General features: G+C 46.6%; 1 pseudogene; it reads left to right on the top strand.

The window, feature by feature from the left end:
- Positions 1-19,664: 19,664 nt before the first annotated feature.
- On the top strand, positions 19,665-21,311 carry LOC136529500 (benzyl alcohol O-benzoyltransferase-like; annotated as a pseudogene).
- Positions 21,312-21,811: the final 500 nt, after the last annotated feature.

Here is a 21,811-nt window from a genome sequence, read left to right as displayed (position 1 = left end):
AAAGTCAGCGTGGGTGCTAACTTCCTTGCTTTGGGTATCCCTAATATCGATACCCGACACAGAGCTTTGAAACTCCTTTTGAGACTGGTCTATACTTAGCATGACCACATAGAGGGTCTATTATATTGTTGAGCAGTTCATCGTGTTCTATAGAACCGTGAGTTTGTCTTCCATCTTCTTTTTTATTTAATCTTTAAAAAGGAAGAAGATGAGTGGATTAAAAAATATTCAGCGGCCAAACAAACAAAATAATTAAGCTTACTGGATAGAGATGGATAAAAAAATCCCTCTATGCCACAGGCGTGACATTCCTAAGGTGGAAAGGTTGGAAGCAGACACACCTCATCTGGCAAATGACACAGCTCCAAAAAAGTTAAGCTAGTTCATCCAGCAAATGACACAGCTATCTCCAAGAAGTTAAACGGGCTTACTGCCTGACCACTTCTAAGGCAGAGCTAGGAGAGCGAGAAGCCAAGGATGCAATTACTTCCTGATAGGTTTGATGGGGAAAAACACACACACACATGCTCACAGTGATGCAGAGCCGACATCGTCCGCCCGCCTATACATGGTGAACAACACGACGGAGATACTTGCTTTCTATAGGGGGTTTGTCTTTAGCCCTAGCGGTGATGGATCCAGCAGCAGAGGCTAGCATCTCCCTCAGTCTCTCACTCTCTCTTCTTGCTCGACTCCCTCAGTTCCCTAACCCTAGTGGTGATGGATCCGGCAGCAAAGGCTAGGAGAGAAGACGATGAATCCTTCATGCTTGTGGCGGCGCATAGGGTAGTGGAGCGTGGATTTAGCCATTGATCCAGAGGATTGGCGCGTGGGTGGGCGACTGGATTGGCTTTCGGATGAGTGAGTTCACTGCTTCCCCCCTTGGTTTTGTGGTGCCCTGTGTTTGTAGTGTTGATTGGTATTTAGTGCCCTGCGTTTGTGCCCCATGTTTGTAGTGTTCATTGCGTGCTCCTTGTTCATCTGTAGGATAGACGTAGAAAGTAGCTACAACTTAGAAATCCGGATTGTTGCTCCCAGTTCTTATGCGCAGTGGTTTTCATTGAACAAAGTCGTGGATGCTAACCGCACTAACTTCACAGACCTAGTTGCTAAAGTTGTCAACAAGTATCCTCATAACTATGATGACATATTGAGATTGTTTTATTTCTGCATGGATAGTAAAGTGAACATCCAAGTCTACACTGACCAAGATTTGGTTAAAATGTTTGCAAAACATAAGGCTACCAAATGCTGCTTGTTGACTGTTGCATATCATAGCCCAAGTAGTGAGCCCCCTATGATTCCTGATTGGGATTCTGGTAGCACTATGAACTCTGTTGATCCCCCATTCACCCCTTCAATTGCTTGTCCAAGCTTAGCAGAACCAAGCCATGCCACACACACTCAATCTGCTGAACCTGAATACCTGGCTAACCCAAACCCAATGAATGAGCATGTGGGTGTTGATGAGGAAGGGTTGTATATTGACCTTGGTCCCCAATACCCCCACCTCCTCCCAATCCTCAGAGCCAAGGGCTATAGGTGGAGACTTTATGCCTCAACTCTAAGGGATGGGCACACTATTAAGGTAATATGTTAGTACATTGTTTTCATTGACTGCTCCATGTTTTCTTGCATTGTGTGGCTTGTAATAAGTGCATTACTTGACAGTTTTGCAGGTGAAAAGGAACCCCTACCCTCATGAGTGTCAGAGCACTTGGAGGCAAGGAATCTGTGTAGGGGTAACACAGTTCTAGGTGTGCAGTCAGGTGATTGATTGGCTGAAGAAAGATGGAACTCTAGGTGCAATAGAACAGCAAAGGAGGTTGAAGGATGCACACAAAATTATGGTGCCCTACAAGAGAGTTTATAAAGGTAAAAATCTTGTCATGGATAAGATTTATGGGCCTTAGGACAAAAGTTTTGATAACCTGTATAGGCTTAAGGCCCAGTTAGAAGAATCAAGTCCTGGATCATTTCTTGTCATTGATAATCACACAATCAATAATAAGATCAGGTTCAATAGGCTATTCTTTGCACTGAAACCATGTGTTGATGGATTTCTTAGAGGCTATAGACCATATCTTGCAGTAGATAACACATTTTTAACAGGAAGGTTTAGGGGACAGTTGTGCATTGCTTGTGCATTAGATGGGCACAACTAGATGTATCTAGTAACTATTGGTGTAATTGACATAGAAACCAATGAGAATTGTGTGTGGTTCATGGAGAGGTTGAAGGAAGCAATAGGCACCTAGAGGGCTTGACATTATGCACAGATTGTGACCAATCAGTCATGAATGGGTTTAGTGAAGTTTTTCCAAATGTTGAACATAGATAGTGTATGTATCACTAAGTACATAATTTCAAGAAGAGGTACAATGGAAATGTATTTGATGAACACTTGTGGGCTTCTTCATATTCATGGAGCCCTTACATGTTTGAGAAGCACTAGCAAGCAATGGCTGTAGCCAAACCTGAGGCAATGAAGTATCTGCAAGAAACTCATAAGAAACTTTGGACTAGGAGCCAGTACAAGACATTGTCAAAGGTTGATTATGTGACTAATAATTTAGCTAAGTCATTCAATAATTGGATCAACCCTGAGAAGGTAAAGCACCTAGATGACTTGCTGGACACTATAAGACAAAAGATTTTGATCAAGTGGAACCATATGAAGAAGGTAGCCAAGAAGTTGGAGGGAAACATTCTGCATCACATCCTGCAGAAGCTAAGGAAAGACAGTTACAACCTAGACATTGAAGTGATCACAGCCTCCCCTGATGGTGTGGTAGAACTATGTGCTAAGGGAGGTAGTGGCTTTAGGTTTGTGGTTAGCCTACCTGACAGAACCTGTTCCTATATGGTTTGGCAGGGGTCAGGAATCCCATGCAAGCATGCAATAGCCTACATTACTTCAATTTTTGGTGAAAAATTAGAAGACCATGTGGATGATTACTTCTCTGTCAACAAATTCAGAGCAGCATATGAGGGTTCCATCCCTTGTATTTCTATCAAAAGCATGTGGCCCAAAGCTACTCATGGCTTTTTCATGCACCCTCCCTGTCTTAGGTCCACAGGAGGTAGAAGGAAGAATATGATGAAATCATCACTTGAGGGAGGCAACAGCAAAAAGAGGGCAAAGAAACATGAGTGACCCATCTGCCATGAGTTAAGGCGTCACTGGTACACTTTCAAGAATGGAAATCCAGAAGATATAGCTGCAATGGAGGCTGAAAGGTAAACTATGTAACTAAATTACTGTGTAGATACATGTATAGCTTCAATAACTTAGTTAACTAATGTAACTTTTCCTATGCAAGGGTCTTCCAAAGAAAAGGCTAAAAAACAGCAGCAAGCTGTAACACAGAGACTAGCATTGTGGTTGCTACTCCATCCCAGATGGTGTTCCCACACAATGAGGTAGTGGTCAATGCTACACACAAGAAAAGGAAGAGGAAATCTTCTTCTTCTTCTGGTGCTAAGAAGAGCAAGGGGTAGCTACCGCTACTACTTCGAGCTCAGGTCCAAACAATGTGTCTAACAAGTATGTTTACTAGCTTTTCAATTGATCACAACACTTCTATTATGACGGCTAATGCTAAAGCACACTCTGCCTTTTTGTCACAAGGTCTAGAACTGGTTCCAATGACCAAGCTCCAATCCAAATTGTGCATGTGGCCCCTTTCCATGAAGACTCCATTACAATTGAGATAGAGCCACCGGAGACTGTGCTACCCCAGGCTTCACCAAGGAGGAAGATAGGGATCAAGAAGAAGCTTACACCGAAGAAGCTCCAAGTTGTAGCATCCAGCCTAGCCAGCCCTGCTTCAAATACCAGAAGCAAGAAGAAGCTCCAGCTGCAGTGAAAGGTGCCTGCTCAATGTTCTTTTGGTGATGTGGTTCTGGAAAAGCACCTGCTATGTGATGGCACGACTGTTCTTTTGCTGTGTGATGAATGTTCTGTGATGGTATGACAGTACTTAGCTGTAGATGAAAACCAATAACTTAGCTGCTATGTGATGAATGTTGGTGCCATGAAATCTATGTGTTGAAAAACAGTAAGGTAGCTGCTGTTATGTGATGAATGTTTGTTTACTGTTGCAGTACTCTAATTGTTCTCATATGTTGTTGCATTCTGGACAAATGAACAATCTTCATATTCATCATTCAACATTGATTCAGTCATTCATCCATCCATCCATCCATACATCCATTCATCTATGACTACTCACACACACAGAAATGGCTGAGGACCTATATATAGGAGGAGAAGTCCAGGGGCTCAGCTGGCGCCAACAACCCTGGCTTTGGCGCCAAAACGCTCGGCCTGGGGCTGGCCTAGGAATGGCACAAAAGTAAACCAACTAGTTCACAGAGCCTCTCAAGCCTAAGGGCGTCTAAGTCATTTGGCTGCGCCGTTACCCACTGTTAGGAGCAAAATTGGACGGAATGGCGTGTTGGACAAAGGAGTTTAGCGTCATGGTACCAGGATCCGTGTAAACTTTTTAGTGATATATAGGAATGGAGCATCTTTTATAATGGCACGAAGAGAAAAGGCCTATGCAACTTCACAAACGGTTTCTCGGTCGATGGCCTTTGAGAAAATTTCACGGCGGTAGTCAAGTCTAATCTTTGGTTGATTGTCCTTGCACGTACTGACAGCGTCAGCGTCAGCGTGCACGTACTGTCCGGATTAGGAGCAATTTATGTATATGTCAGTTAAAAAGAAACTATGCTTAGCTCACCCATTACCACATCCAGAAAACAAAGCAAGGTGGCCTGGTCTAACTAGAACGAGCCCGCTCAAGTAACTAAGCCGATCAGGACTCCTGCATTTCTGTACCAGTATGCAAGTGGGTCACAATTGGTTGGCCCAAACGCACGCTGACCCACTCAATCCAGTAATTTTTTTCGGGGTTTTGGATCAACCTAACCCATTTTGTCCTTCGTTTATGGTTCCACCAAAGAACATAGCGGATAATAATATTATGATGGATGATTGAAGTGGATGCTCCTTCGCAACGGTTTCTCGGTCGAGGTTAAACTGCTCCGTCCGTTGGTACATACACCACCTTCCAGCGTCGCCATGGATTAGGATAATTCATATATCAGTAACTAAAAAGATTATGCTTGGTTCACGCAATTGACCCGGCTGGCACTTGGCTCGTAATTTACAATACCATGCATGACTGCACAGTTGTTGGGCAATTCATCGTGTTCCACAGGATGGGTTTGTCTTCCATCTTCTTCCTTTTATTTATAATATTGAAAAGGTAGAAGATGAGCGTGGATTAAAAAAAAAAATCAGCCGTACATGAACAAACTAGGCTTACTGAACATAGAAAAAGCTCTGAGCGCTTAGACACGTCTCTCTATATGTAGTGCCTTCTTCAGTTGGCTCTAATCTACTCGATAAACATGTAAGCTAATAAATCTCTCTATGGCATCACATAGGTTGACATTCCTGAGACGGAAAGGTTGAAGCCAAAATGCATGGCTTTCAGGTAATAAGGCGAGAGAGGGAGGGGAAGAAGATAACATGCATTGATCAATAAATTGTGAAACTGCACCGGAAGTTACGCAGGACTTCATCAGGCAGCTCACGGCGATGCAAAGCCGACGTCATCCTGCTTGTACAGGGGGTTTATCATTAGCCAGCTGTACTTACTACGAGTAGGTAACAAAAGTTTGTGTGGACAGTTGCAGAAGCCTACTAGGACTGCTGAAATGGTCAAATGACACGACAGATTTCCACCACACCAGCCAATAGACCTGAGGCGATGGATCGACCCATGGATTCGTTTTCTTTTGTCAGGCCTCTTTGAATTTAGCGAATATCACATGGATGTCGTGTAGGATGTTCGAATACTAATAGAAAAATAAATTATGGAATATATCAATAATTCACGAGACGAATTTAAAAATAAATTATGGAATATATCAATAATTCACGAGACGAATTTAGTAAACCTAATTGATCTGTCATTAGCACATGTGCTGCTGTAATACAACATTGTCAAATCATGGACAAATTAGTCTTAAAAGATTCGTCTCGTAAATTAGTCATAAACTGTGCAATTAGTTGTTTTTTAATCTATATTTAATACTCCATGCATGTGTCAAATATCTGATGGATAGAAAGTAAACTTTAGGGGAGAAGCAGGCCTTAGTTCATCCAACTGACTCGGTTGGTACTTTGCCTCGTAATCGTATTTTTCTTCTTATAACCTACTACTCCCAACGCATTGGTGGCTGCCGGCTGGCCGGGCGGTCGGGCCGGGCCGGGCCCACCCAATTAATCATGCTCGTTGCCAGCCCGGGATGGCCGTGTCGATCTGCTGCTTCTGCTACTGGATGGAACAGGTGGCGATATCTTGATCCGATCCACCAGCTTTGTTTGGCTTATAAGTCGTACTTTTTTAGCTAACTAATAATATTTTTTCTCACAACAAATCAGCCAATAATACTTTCAATCATGACTTATCAGCCAAACGAACATGACATATACTTCTCTGCAACTGCAAGTCTGCACCCAAAATTCCCCTTTCCACCGGCGCGCGCCGGTCAAAAAGACCTTCGCCCTCAAATTTTCCATATGTGAACAACTGGACCTAGAGAGTCTCGTCCATCTCTATTCTCACTCAACTCCACTCCATTCCATTCTATCGACATACGCCACCAAACCCCACTGATGGTGCTGGGTTATCTCTCATCAAGTACTCAAGACTTCAAGTGTAGTAGTGCGCCGGTACGTAGTGAGCCATTATATTCGTTTCTCTCTCTTTTTCTTTGCTGGAACTGAAAAGCAATGTGTCGTTCTTACACTCAGGATTTTATCACGACCTGCTGGCGATGGCATGCACACGGAAATGACGAGTGAGGACGAACAAAATTAAGGCGCTAAGGGCCTCTTTTGTAGGGATTCCGATTTACCAGATTCAGATTCAAGAGGTTGGATCCACCAAAAATTTCCCAAACACTCTAGATCCACCAAATCCGGATTCAACAAAATGGTGGATCTGGAGGCTAGGTTCACCATTTTGGTGGATCTCCTCAGGGGGTGCTCCACCCAACTGAGTTTGGTGGATTTGGGAAAAATTACCCATCACTACCATTGATTACACAAACGTACCCCTTCGTTCTTTTTTCTCTTTTTCCTCTCGCGCCTTTCTCTCTCCCATGGAAAAAAAACTCCACCGCCCTCTAGGAGCTCTGACCGCGCCATGGCTGCGCCGGAGGGACACCGAGCCTGCGCCCTAGCGAGCTCCGATCGCCATTCCCTGGCCGTGCTGGCGGGCCACGCGGGCCATGGCCACCTCCGCCCGGCGGGGCTGGCAAGATCCAGCTGCGGGCGCCCTGGCAAGATCCGACCATGGACTCCTCCTGCTCTTCCTCCATGCCCCCATTGCCGTCTTCTCCACAGCCGGCTGCTCGAGCTCCTTCACGGCGCCCTCCACGCTCTCACCCACGACGAGCTCCTTCGTCCCTGAGTGGGCCACGTACCTGGCCGCGCCCGCACCACCCCTCCCTAGGGCGGTCGTGCCCGCGCCACCCCCTCCCTAGGTCGGTCGTGCCCGTGCCACCCCCTCCCTAGGCCGATCGCGCCTATGCTGCCCCTCCCCAGGCCCTTATATCCTAGCTTGTGAACCAGAGACTCGCGGGCCCTTACATCCCAGCTTGTGAACCAGAGACTCGCAGGTGGTCCCGGACAGGAAAGCTCCTTTGACATCGGCGTCGGCGACGTCGGGCAGCTTGTTGCACTACCGGGAGAAGCACCGGATGTACCCACGAAGAGTTTCCCCAGACTTCTATCGGCATTTTTTGAGATCCCATGGGTTCCTAGGACGCGCGTATGTGCCCTGGAAGTTTCCCATGAAGATTTCTTTTAGGTCCGCCCAACTTTGGATTCGGTTGGGCGGAAGGTGTTCCAATCACGTTCGCGCCGAATCGGCCAGAAACAATGGAAGGTTGCGGATAATGAAATTGTCACTATCCGCTCCATCAGCTTGGCAAGCAAGCCGATAATCCTCGAGCCACAGTTCGGGGTTTGTTTCCCGGAGTATTTCAGGATATTAGTCGGCGGTTGGTACCGCGGTGGGAAGACGACTTTGAGGATGTGTCGGCCAAAGGCCTGAGGTCTCGACAAGTCGGGGCTTGGGCTTCGGTCCTCATCGCTGTCATAGTGTCCGCCACGACGTGGGTGGTAGCTGCGGCTAGCCTCCTCCCTCTCATTGTTGTAGGCATGTCTGTGGGCATCCAAAGTGTCGTGCGTGTCACGGTGGAGGTCAAGACACTCATGCACCGAGGGCGCAGCACGTGGCCTGCCGCCTTGCTGTGTTTGGTGGACTGACACGTCCCTACCGGGTCGCTCTGAGGGCACGCGCTGGCTGACACCGAGCTCGCATCGTCGGGATAGTGAGCTCTCGGCCTGCTGCGCCACCGCACGCTCGGGTAGCATGCGAATCTCGCGATGAGGCCAACGATCCTTGGGGTCGCGGGCCTCGAAAGCCCTCAGAGCAAGGCCGCCATGGCAGCGATGTTCTGGCTTGTCCAGGTGAAGTGTGGGTGGGCTTCGTCATCCTCGATGATCCTCCGGTTCATGTCGTGGGCTACGGCACGTGCACGGCCACCATCTCTGTGGCACTTGATCTCTGGCTCGAGCTGGAGTCATGCTTCTTTGAGCTATTGGTGTCATGCCCTTAGCTGCTCTACCCGCAAGTGAGGTGGGGCCCCTATGTCCCCCTTGACCTCATCATCGAGGTCATCTATTGGGGTAGCTCCTCCCTCGTGGATGCTTTCGATGTATCCCTCAGGGGTACCTACCATGAAACATTCTCATGAGGGGTGATGGCTCCCCCTACTGGAGTCAAAGCCAGAGGGTGACTCTGATTCTTCCGTGACAAGGTCGTGGAAAGATTCCATGATGTATTCGGTCATCCCGACAAACTCGTCGTTCGTAGGGGATGGGGGCGTGCGCTGCGCCATTAGGAGGCCAACGGTCTTTGTGACGTCGCGCAGACCAAACAGGAGCACTATCGGGGTGCTCCAGATGAGGTATTCTGAGGAGTGGCTCTTCTTTGGCAAGCTGCGTCAGGACATTGGTGAACAAGAAGGTGAGGCGGCGTAGGTCCTCCCAGGATGGTCGGGGTCCCAAGAAGGTGTCGAGCTGATGCTCTAGCCTCCCATAATCGAAGTCGAGGAGCTGGTCACTCTCGAGGGTGCATGCCTCCTGTGCGTGCAGCTACAACTCCACAAGTGCCTCGGCGATCGCGTCGAGGCCAGCAGAGTGGAGAGGTTAGACGGTGGCGGGAACCTACATCAACTCTCCCTCCATCATAACGACGAAGTCCAGGTTCTCGAAGCGCATGTGTGCACCTAGGACCCAGCTGACGCTGTGACTAGCCATCCGAGGCCTGATGTGGATGTCGAGATATGCAAAAAGCCCCTACTTGGCGCGCCAATTGTCGGTGTTTTCGGACCACCGATGAATAAATTTGTATTTGCACGTCTAGCTCGGATGGTGTGCTTAAAGGACACAAGGGTTTATACTGGTTTGGACGAAATGTCCCTATGTCCAGTTCACTGCTGCTCATGTTATCGACACTTGGTTTGTAGTAGGGGTTACAAACAAGCGAGATCGGGAACGGATCCCAAGTCTCTGGTGGAAGGAGTGAACAGGTGCTGAGAGCTCGCTTGCCGCTCAGCCGTGTGCTCGTGTTGTGCTCTTGTGTTCTGATCTCCTAGCGTGGGGCGTCCTACTTCCCCTTTTATAGGCGAAGGGAAAGCGCGGGTTATAGAGGAGGAAAAGGAGAAGAACGAGAGAGAGAAGAAGGCTTCTAGGGTTGCTGCATCCTTCTTCTCCTTCATGCGGGTCCTGCTGATCCTGTAGATGTCAACAGGGACAGCTCCATCTTACGGCCCTGTTCGTCACTGGCGCCATGCATAGGCGTCATCTGCCAGTCATGGCGTTCCACTCCACCCCGACGGACGTCGTGATAAACTAACGCGCCTGTCAGCATCCGTACGAGGATTAGGCAGAACAGCACCGGCATATCCGACACTATTCTTGATGTGAATCCCTAGGTATGGCCCGTCATGGCCACGGGTTACATCGAGGCGTGCCCGCCTCTTCCCTAGCGTCAGAGTTTTGACATAGGCCCATAGCTTGGACCTAGAGTGGTTGGCGGCAGTATGGGTCCCCGTCGGACAAGATGGAACCCATGTCCTCGAGGTCGGGCGAGACGGAGTCCGCACCCAAGGGGTCGGGCAAGACGGAGCCCGCGGCCTCGAGGTCGAACGAGACGGAAATCACGTCCTTGGGGTCGGACGTGACGGAGCCCGCACCCAAGGGGTCGGGCGAGATGGAGCTCACGGCCTTGGGGTCGGGCGAGATCTTTTAATGCATCTTGAGCCATCCAAGAAAGTCAGTGTGGGCGCTAACTTCCTTGCTTTGGGTATCCCTAATATCGATACCCGACACAGAGCTTTGAAACTCCTTTTGAGACTGGCCTATACTGTGCATGACCACATAGAGGGTCTATTATATTGTCGAGCAGTTCATCGTGTTCTATAGAACCATGAGTTTGTCTTCCATCTTCTTTTTTATTTAATCTTGAAAAAGGAAGAAGATGAGTGGATTAAAAAATATTCAGTGGCCAAAAGAACAAAATAATTAAGCTTACTGGACAGAGATGGATAAAAAAATCTCTCTATGCCACAGGCGTGACATTCCTAAGGTGGAAAGGTTGGAGGCAGACACACCTCATCAGGCAAATGACACAACTCCAAAAAAGTTAAGCCAGTTCATCCGGCAAATGACACAGCTATCTCCAAGAAGTTAAACGGGCTTACTGCCTGACCACTCCTAAGGCAGAGCTAGGAGAGCGAGAAGCCAAGGATGCAGTTACTTCCTGATAGGTTCGGTGGGGAAAAATAAACACACACACGCTCATAGTGATGCAGAGCCGACGTCGTCCGCCCGCCTATACATGGTGAACAACACGACGAAGATACTTGCTTTCTATAGGGGGTTTGTCATTAGCCCTAGCGGCTATGGATCCGGCAACAGAGGCTGGCATCTCCCTCTATCTCTCACTCTCTCTTCTCGCTTGACTTCCTCAGTTCCCTAACCCTAGCGGCGATGGATCCGGCAGCGAAGGCTAGGAGAGAAGACAACGAATCCTTCGTGCTTGTGGCGGCGCATAGGGTAGTGGAGCGTGGATTCAGCCATGGATCCAGAGGATTGGGCATGGGCGGGTGACCAGATTGGCTTTCGGATGAGTGAGTTCACTGCTTCCCCCCTTGGTTTTGTGGTGCCCCATGTTTGTAGTGTTGATTGGTATTTAGTGCCCTGCGTTTGTGCCCCATGTTTGTAGTGTTCATTGCGTGCTCCTTGTTCATCTGTAGGATAGACACAGAAAGTAGCTACAACTTAGAAATCCGGATTGTTGCTCCCAGTTCTTATGCGCAGTGGTTTTCGTTGAACAAAGTCGTGGATGCAAATCGCACTAACTTCACAGACCTAGTTGCTGAAGTTGTCGACAAGTATCCTCATAACTATGATGACATATTGAGATTGTTTTATTTCTGCATGGATAGTAAAGTGAACATCCAAGTCTGCACTGACCAAGATTTGGTTAAAATGTTTGCAAAACATAAGGCTTCCAAATGCTGCTTGTTGACTATTGCGTATCATAGCCCAAGTAGTGAGCCCCCTATGATTCCTGATTGGGATTCTAGTAGCACTATGAACTCTGTTGATCCCCCATTCACCCCTTCAATTGCTTGTCCAAGCTTAGCAGAACCAAGCCATGCCACACACACTCAATGTGTTGAACCTGAATACCTGGCTAACCCAAACCCAATGAATGAGCATGTGGGTGTTGATGAGGAAGGGTTGTATATTGACCTTGGTCCCCAATACCCTCACCTCCTCCCAATCCTCAGAGCCAAGGGCTGCAGGTGGAGACTTTATGCCTCAACTCTAAGGGATGGGCACACTATTAAGGTAATATGTTAGTACATTGTTTTCATTGACTGCTCTGTGTTTTTCTTGCATTGTGTGGATTGTAATAAGTGCATTACTTGACAGTTTTGCAGGTGAAAACGAACCCCTACCCTCATGAGTGTCAGAGCACTAGAAGGCAAGGAATCTATGTTGGAGTAACATAGTTCTAGGTGTGCAGTCAGGTGATTGATTGGCTAAAGAAAGATGGAACTCTAGGTGCAATAGAACTGCAAAGGAGGTTGAAGGATGCACACAAAATTATGGTGCCCTACAAGAGAGTTTATACAGGTAAAAATCTTGTCATGGATAAGATTTATGGGCCTTAGGACAAAAGTTTTGATAACTTGTATAGGCTTAAGGCCCAGTTAGAAGAATCAAGTCCTGGATCATTTCTTGTCATTGATAATCACACAATCAACAATAAGATCAGGTTCAATAGGCTATTCTTTGCACTGAAACCATATGTTGATGAATTTCTTAGAGGCTGTAGACCATATCTTGCTATAGATAGCACATTTTTAACAGAAAGGTTTAGGGGACAGTTGTGCATTGCTTGTGCATTAGATGGGCACAACTGGATGTATCTAGTAACTGTTGGTGTAATTGACATAGAAACCAATGAGAATTGGGTGTGGTTCATGGAGAGGTTGAAGGAAGCAATAGGCACCCCAGAGGGCTTGACATTCTGCACAGATTGTGACCAAGCAGTCATGAATGGGTTTAGTGAAGATTTTCCAAATGTTGAACATAGATAGTGTATGTATCACTTAGTACATAATTTCAAGAAGAGGTACAGTGGGAATGTATTTGATGAACACTTGTGGGCTTCTTCATATTCATGGAGCCCTTACATGTTTGAGAAGCACTATCAAGCAATGGTTGTAGCCAAACCTGAGGCAATGAAGTATCTACAAGAAACTCATAACAAACTTTGGACTAGGAGCCAGTACAAGACATTGTCAAAGGTTGATTATGTGACTAATAATTTGGCTGAGTCATTCAATAATTGGATCAACCCTAAGAAGATAAAGCACCTGGATGACTTGCTGGACACTACTGTTTGCCTAAACGGTTGTTTAGCCCGTTTAAACACCGTGTAAACGCTACACGGTAGTGCACCATTTCCGTTTAATCACCCGTTTACCCCGTTTAATTGGCCGTTTAGCCCATTTAATGGGACATTTTGCCCGAATAATGGCTAAATGGTAGGTGACCGACTGTTTACCGTTTAGCGTTTAGAAAAACACTAGACACTATAAGACAAAAGATTTTGATCAAATGGAACCATAAGAAGAAGGTAGCCAAGAAGTTGGAGGGAAAGATTCTGCATCACATCCTATAGAAGCTAAGGGAAGACAGTTACAACATGGACATTGAAGTGATCACAGCCTCCCGTGATGGTGTGGCAGAACTGTGTGCTAAGGGAGGTAGTGGCTTCAGGTTTGTGGTTAGCCTACTTGACAGAACCTGTTCCTATAGGGTTTGGCAGGGGTCAGGAATCCCATACAAGCATGCAATAGCCTACATTACTTTAATTTTTGGTGAAAAACTAGAAGACCATGTGGATGATTACTTCTCTGTCAACAAATTCAGAGCAGCATATGAGGGTTCCATCCCTTGTATTCCTACCAAAAGCATGCGGCCCAAATCTACTCATGGCTTTTTCATGCACACTCCCTGTCTTAGGTCCACAGGAGGTAGAAGGAAGAATAGGATGAAATCATCACTTGAGGGAGGCAGCAGCAAAAAGAGGGCAAAGAAACATGAGTGCCCCATCTGTCATGAGTTAGGGCATCACTGGTACACTTTCAAGAATGGGAATCCAGAAGATATAGCTGCAATGGAGGCTGAAAGGTAAACTATGTAACTAAATTACTTTGCAGATATATGTACAGCTTCAATAACTTAGTTAACTAATGTAACTTTTCCTATGCAGGGGTCTTCCAAAGAAAAGGCTAACAAACAGCAGCAAGCTATAACACCGAGACTAGCATTGTGGTTGCTACTCCATCCTAGATGGTGTTCCCACACAATGAGGTAGTGGTCAATGCTACACACAAGAAAAGGAAGAGGAAATCTTCTTCTTCTTTTTCTTCTTCTTTTTCTTCTTCTTCTTCTTCTTCTTCTTCTTTTTCTTCTTCTTCTTCTTCTGGTGCCAAGAAGAGCAAGGGGGCAGCTACCGCTACTACTTCAAGCTCAGGTCCAAACAGTGTGTATAACATGTATGTTTACTAGCTTTTCAATTGATCACAACACTTCTATTATGACTGCTAATGCTAAAGCACACACTGCCTTTTTGTCACAAGGTCTGGAACTGGTTCCAATGACCAAGTTCCAATCCAAACTGTGCATGTGGCCCCTTTCCATGAAGACTCCATTACAATTGAGACAGAGCCACCGGAGACTGTGCTGCCCCAGGCTTCACCAAGGAGGAAGATAGGGATCAAGAAGAAGCTTACACTGAAGAAGCTCCAAGTTGCAGCATCCAGCCCAGCCAACCCTGCTTCAAAATACCAGAAGCAAGAAGAAGCTCCAGCTGCAGTGAAAGGTGCCTGCTCAATGTTCTTTTGGTGATGTGGTTCTAGAAAAACACCTGCTATGTGATGGCACGACTGTTCTTTTGCTCTGTGATGAATGTTCTGTGATGGTATGACAGTACTTAGCTGTAGATGAAAACCAATAACTTAGCTGCTATGTGATGAATGTTGGTGACATGTTGGTGCCATGAAATCTATGTGATGAAAAACAGTAAGGTAGCTGCTGTTATGTGATGAATGTTTGTTTACTGTTGCAGTACTCTAATTGTTCTCATATGTTGTTGCATTCTGGATAAATAAACAATCTTCATATTCATCATTCAACATTGATTCATTCATTCATCCATCCATCTATATATCCATTCATCCATGACTACTCACACACACAGAAAGGGCTGAGGACCTATATATAGGAGAAGAAGTCTAGGGGCTCAGCTGGCGCCAACAACCCTGGCTTTGGCGCCAAAACGCTTGGCCTGGGGCTGGCCTAGGAATGGCACAGAAGCAAACCAACTAGTTCATAGAGCCTCTCAAGCCTAAGGGCGTCTAAGTCATTTGGCTGCGCCGTTACCCACCGTTATGAGCAAAATTGGACGGAATGGCGTGTTGGACAAAGGAGTTTAGCGTCATGGTACCAGAATCCGTGTAAACTTTTTAGTGGTATGTAGAAATGTAGCATCTTTTATAATGGCACGAAGAGAAAAGGCCTATGCAACTTCACAAACGGTTTCTCGGTCGATCGCCTTTGAGAAAATTTCACGGCGGTAGTCAAGTCTAATCTTTGGTTGATTGTCCTTGCACGTACTGTCAGCGTCAGCGTGCACCTTCCAGCCCTTGCTCCGGATTAGGAGCAATTTATGTATATGTCAGTTAAAAAGAAACTATGCTTGGCTCACCGTATCCAGAAAACAAAGCAAGGTGGCCTGGTCTAACTAGAACTAGCCCGCTCAAGTAACTAATCCGACCAGGACTGGATACGTTTAGCTCAAGTAACTAGAAAACAAAGCAAGGTGTACCAGCATGCAAGTGGGTCACAATTGGTTGGCCCAAACGCACGCTGACCCACTCTATCCAGTAATTTTTTCCGGGGTTTTGGATCAACCTAACCCATTTTGTCCTTCGTTTATGGTTCCACCAAAGAACACCAAGAGCGCATGCAGGTGCTCGATCCTCTTCGACGAAGCCACCAAGGGCACCAAATTTATAACAGAAATAATAGCAATTTTTATGATACAAAGTTAGTGTCAGGGAATATATCATAATATGTGTTTTTATAATATATTTATCTGGTGTTATAAGGTTGATATTTTTCATGTAAAGTTGATAAACCTTATAGAAATTCAACTTACAACAACTTTAGAAGTTTAGATTTATTTGAGACGAAGGGCCGCAGTTGCTGACAAGTTCAACTTTAGAAGTTCACGGTGATGCGGAGCCAAACGTCATCCCGGCTTATAGCGAGCAAGGGGCTTATCATTAGCCAGCTAATACGAAAAAGGGGCTAAACCCCCATCGCGAAAAATTAGCTAGCTAGTAGGAAACAAAGATTTGTTATTTGTATGACGGGTATAGGTTAGATGCTACAAGACTCAAAATCTCAAATGGTCAAATGACGACAAATTCCCACCAACCAAGAGACTTGGGGGGATTCCTTTTCTTTTCTACTCTCTATAAACTAAACCATCACACGCGTTAAGCATAAGTACGTGCATTAAGTCATCGTACAAGTCAGCGAAGAGAATCACAAGAGTTTGCGTCGTACAAGTCACTAGCGGTCAGTAATAGCCGGTCTCCCATGTCCTCTATATATATATATATATATATATATATATATATATATATATATATATATATATATATATATATATATATATACACACACACTACCTGTAGCTGGCTACAAAATAACTTATTCTGTAGGCACCTTGAGTTACGATAATTACAATGTTAATTTACAAGATTATAGTAACTCCTTACTAAGTGGTTTACTATAACGTTATGGTAAATATCCCAATGTGTTATAGGAACCCAACTATCATAAATACGTATTGACATCATCGTAAATTAGTATATAAAATTATCGTAAATGGAGGTGGCTACTGAATAACTTATTTTGTAGCTGGCTACTGAATATACTCTCTCTCTCTCTCTCTCTCTCTCTCTCTCTATATATATATATATATATATATATATATATATATATATATATATATATATATATATATATATATATATATATATATATATATAGGGAGAGGCTATTCAGTAGCCGGCTACAAAATAAGTTATTCTGTAGCCACCTCCATTTACTATAATTTTATATACTAATTTACCATAATGTCAATACATATTTACGATAGTTGGGTTACTATAACACATGGGGATATTTACCATAACATTATATTAAACCACTTAGTAAGGAGTTACTATAATCTCGTAAATTAACATAGTAATTATCATAACTCAAAGTGGCTACAGAATAAGTTATTCTGTAGCCAGCTACAGGATAGTAGTTCTATATATATATATATATATATATATATATATATATATATATATATATCCTTTTGCAAACGTGCGTCATACACTAGCGTAATTGTACAAATTAAATCAGCCAGTCAGTCTCACAGATAGCGGATAATAATATTATGATGGATGATTAATTGAAGTGGATGCTCCTTCGCAACGGTTTCTCGGTCGAGGTTAAACTGCTCCATCCGTTGGTACATACACCACCTTCCAGCGTTGCCATGGATTAGGATAATTCATATATCAGTAACTAAAAAGATTATGCTTGGTTCACGCAATTGACCCGGCTGGCACTTGGCTCGTAATTTACAATACCATGCATGACCGCACAGTTGTTGGGCAATTCATCGTGGTACACAGGATGGGTTTGTCTTCCATCTTCTTCCTTTTATTTATAATATTGAAAAGGTAGAAGATGAGCGTGGATTAAAAAAAATCAGCCGTAGAAGAACAAACTAAGCTTACCGAACATAGAAAAAGCTCTGAGCGCTTAGACACGTCTCTCTATATGTAGTGCCTTCTTCAGTTGGCTCTAATCTTCTCGATAAACATGTAAGCTAATAAATCTCTCTATGGCATCACATAGGCTGACATTCCTGAGACGGAAAGGTTGAAGCCAAAATGCATGGCTTTCAGGTAATAAGGCGAGAGAGAGAGGAAGAAGATAACATGCATTGATCAATAAATTGTGAAACTGCACTGGAAGTTACGCAGGACTTCATCAGACAGCTCACGGTGATGCAAAGCCGATGTCATCCTGCTTGTACAGGATCGCGTGACCGGATCTGATCTGATCTGAACTGATGGTGGTATATATGCTGCGCCGCCGCATTTCGACGACGTGACCGGAGCACCACCACCAATCGGAACAGGGTCTCGTAGGGTAGGGTTATTTATTTATTTATTTACAGCGTGGGAAACGGAGACCGCACAACACACTACGACGACTCCAGCAGTGAAGGTGAAAGTCTCCGTTCCTCCACATTTTCTGCAACTGCAAGTCTGCACCCAAAATTCCCCTTTCCACCGGCGCGCGCCGGTCAAAAAGACCTTCACCCTCAGATTTTCCGTATCTGAACAACTGGACCTAGAGAGTCTCGTCCATCTCTATTCTCACTCAACTCCACTCCATTCCATTCCATTCCATCGACATACGCCACCAAACCCCACTGCTGGTGCTGGGTTCTCTCTCATCAAGCACTCAAGACTTCAAGTGTAGTAGTGTGCCGGTACGCAGTGAGCCATTATATTCGTTTCTCTCTTTTTCTTTGCTGGAACTGAGGCCGTGTTTGGCTCGGCTCTCCGGGGCTCCGGCTCATCCATGCAACGACTGTGCAACCTTGTAGATCACTGTAGCGGCTAAAAAACAGCTCCAGCTCCTGTACAAATGAACGTGGATTGAGAAAGAGCTACCGGAGCTACGTTTGTGGTACTCCGCCGGCTCCGCCACAGTACCCGCATAGTGGCAGAGCTGGAGCCGGCGCGAGCTCCACCAAACGCGCCCTGAAAAGCAACGTGTCGTTCTTACACTCTGCAACGTGGAGGAGAGGAGGGAGAAGGGGAGGAAAGGAGGGAGAAGGGTGGTGGGACCCATATGGGCAAAATTGTCTTTTCGTAGGGCATTTAACGGTTCCCGGACGGGAAATCCAACAGAATGTCAATTTGGGAACGAAAGTTGAAGTCAGTGTCAAATAAGGAAGGAAAAAATTTCGAGGACCAAGAAAGGAATAGGTCATTTGTCTAGTGTCAAATAAGGAATTATCTCCTAAAACAACCTGTCGATGGATAGACAGAAAAAAAAACACCATGCATGTGAACGCCAAATCTATCTAGATTATACTCCCTCTGTCCCATATTAAGTGTTGTTTCTGGTTTTCGTGCCATAAGTTTGACTCGATTTATAGAAAATACGTATAATATTTGTATCTCCAAATAAATTTATTAAAAAACTAGATTCAAAGATCTTTCCAATGATACTAATTATGTATCACAAATATTAATATTTTTTAATATATATTTTATCAAAGTTATTTCTCAAAAAACGAAAGCGACATATATTTTAGGACGGAGGGTGTAGATTGCATTGCGCGTCACACTACTGACACCTCTCTCGACGACCGCCGCTGTAGACGATGTGAACCCAGATGCATGCATGGCAAAAAAAAATGTATAAATAAAAAAAACCGATTTCCCATGCACCGTACCGTACACCTACTGCGTACTGCCGGTCTGCCCCGCTGCCAGCTGGACAGGAGTACTCCCTCCGTAGAAAAAAGTGACGTTTTTTATAAAATAAATAAATTATTATTAAAGTATTTTTAATAATAAAATAAGTCATAATAAAATAAATGATATTTATAAAAATTTTTAAATAAAACGGATGATCAAACAAAATGTTTAAAAAGTTAAAAACGATATTTTTTTTTTGACGGAGGTAGCACGTGCATGCGCAATGCTCCTTTGACTTTGCTGACCAACTGACATGCCCCTACCCCACCATCGCACGATTCGCACCACCAACCCCCACCTCGCGCTATAAAACCAACCAGCCAACGCAAAACTCTCATCAGGTTCGCAGCCCACTCCACTGCGCTGATCTAGGCACTCACCACCACTGCGCCGCACACAAACACACCTCGGCCGAGCCCTCTGATCATATCACGTACGCGTGATGGCAATGGCATCGTCGCTGCTGCCGTTCACGGTGCGGCGCAGGGACCCGGTGCTGGTGGCGCCGTCGTCACCGACGCCGCAGGAGACGAAGCCACTCTCGGACATCGACGACTCCGAGGGCATGCGGTTCTACAGCTCCGGGATCCACCTGTACCGCGCCAACCCATCCAAGGCGGGGCAGGACCCGGCCAGGGTCATCCGCGAGGCGCTGGCCGAGGCGCTCGTCCCCTACTACCCGCTCGCCGGCCGCCTCCGCGAGTTGGAAGGGAGGAAGCTCGTCGTCGACTGCGCCGCGCAGGGCAGTCCTGTTCGCCGAGGCCGACGCCGACCTCACCGCCGACGACTTCGGCGACGTGCAGAGCCCGCCGTTCCCGTGCTTCGAGCAGTTCATCCTCGAGAGCACGACCGTCGCCGGCGTCGAGCCCGTCGTCGACCGCCCCTTGTTTTACGTCCAGGTCACGCGCCTCAAGTGCGGCGGGTTCATCTTCGGCCAGCGCTTCTGCCACTGCAGTCGTGGACGCGCCTGGCGGGATGCAGTTCGAGAAGGCCGTGTGCGAGATCGCGCGCGGCGCCGCCGCGCCGTCCGTGGCGCCGGCCTGGGGCAGGGAGATGTTCATGGCGCGCGACCCCCCGCGCCCGGCGTACCCGCACCTCGAATACCGCGAGCCCGCGGGCGGCGTTGGCGTCGACCGGATGCTGACCACTCCGGCCGCCGACATGGCGCGCGTCCCCTTCTTCTTCGGGCCACAGGAGATCGCGGGGCTGCGCCAGCACGCGCCTCCTGGGATGCGCTGCTCCCGGTTCGAGCTCGTCGCCGCGTGCATCTGGCGCAGCCGCACCGCCGCGCTCGGGTACGCGGCCGACGAGGAGGTGCGGCTGTCGTTCATCGTGAACGCGCGCGGGCGGCCCGACATCCCGCTCCCCGAGGGATTCTATGGCAACGCCTTCGCCTACTCCGTCGCGGCGACCACCGCCGGGGAGCTCTGCGGCGGGGACCTCGGGTACGCGCTGGACCTGGTGAAGAAGGCCAAGTCGGCGGTGACCTACGACTACCTGCTGTCGGTGGCCGACCTGATGGTGCTCACGGGCCGGCCACTGTTCGAAGTGTCGAGGACGTATATCGTGTCGGACGTCAGCCACGCTGGGTTCAAGAGCGTCGACTTCGGCTGGGGCGAGGCCGTCTACGGCGGGCCGGCCAAGGGCGGCGAAGGGCCCCTCCCCGGCGTCACCAACTACTTCTCGCGGGCCAGGAACGGCAAGGGGGAGGAGGGCACCGTCGTGCCCATCTGCCTGCCGAATGACGCCATGGAGAAGTTCCAGCTCGAGGTGGAAGGCCTCACCGCCGAGCTGTAGCCGATCGAGCGCCGCGCACCGGCCGCCCGGGGTGCAACGGTGCATGCATATACGCGCCAGGGTGGACGCATGCACGGCACCCCTGCGAAGGCATGAGCACAACTATATACTGTAGATAGTGGAACGTCATCAAGTATGTACGTACACCATAAATGCGTCCAGTTCGTCTCGTCGATATGACGGTATATATACATGTGTTGTTTTTCTTACTATACACAGCTGTAGGCACGCAGCGAAATACGGTGGTGCTGTGCACTCGTTAAAAAAAAGTTGGAAACAATTCATATACTACTTGCAGATTTGCAATGTCAATCCCGCCTCAAGATGCAATTGCTAGACCTGTCTTTCTTCTTGACGTGGTTGTGCTAGTTCAATAATGCAACTCTGTTTCAAATTATAGTTTATATTTTTCAATGTGTTTATCAACAACAACGGTAACAACATAATCTTTCAGTCCCAAATAAATTGGGTTAGGCTAGAGTTTAAACCCATCAAGAGCCTCAAGTCACGGTTCAGGCACTTCAATAGCTGCTTTCCAAGTACTCATATTTAAACATATATCTCCAGGTATATCCTAAGCTTTCAAATCTCTTTTTATTACTTCTCACATATCAATTTCGGTGTTCCTCTACCTCTCCTCATATTATTAGCTTGGCTTAGGACTTCACAATGCACTGGTGCCTCTGGAGGTCTCCTTTGAACATGACCA

The sequence above is a fragment of the Miscanthus floridulus genome, chromosome 19 (assembly GCF_019320115.1).
Source record: "Miscanthus floridulus cultivar M001 chromosome 19, ASM1932011v1, whole genome shotgun sequence".
Classification (NCBI taxonomy): domain Eukaryota; kingdom Viridiplantae; phylum Streptophyta; class Magnoliopsida; order Poales; family Poaceae; genus Miscanthus; species Miscanthus floridulus.
Note: the sequence above shows the minus strand (reverse complement) of the source record. Positions and strands in the feature narration are given on the sequence as shown.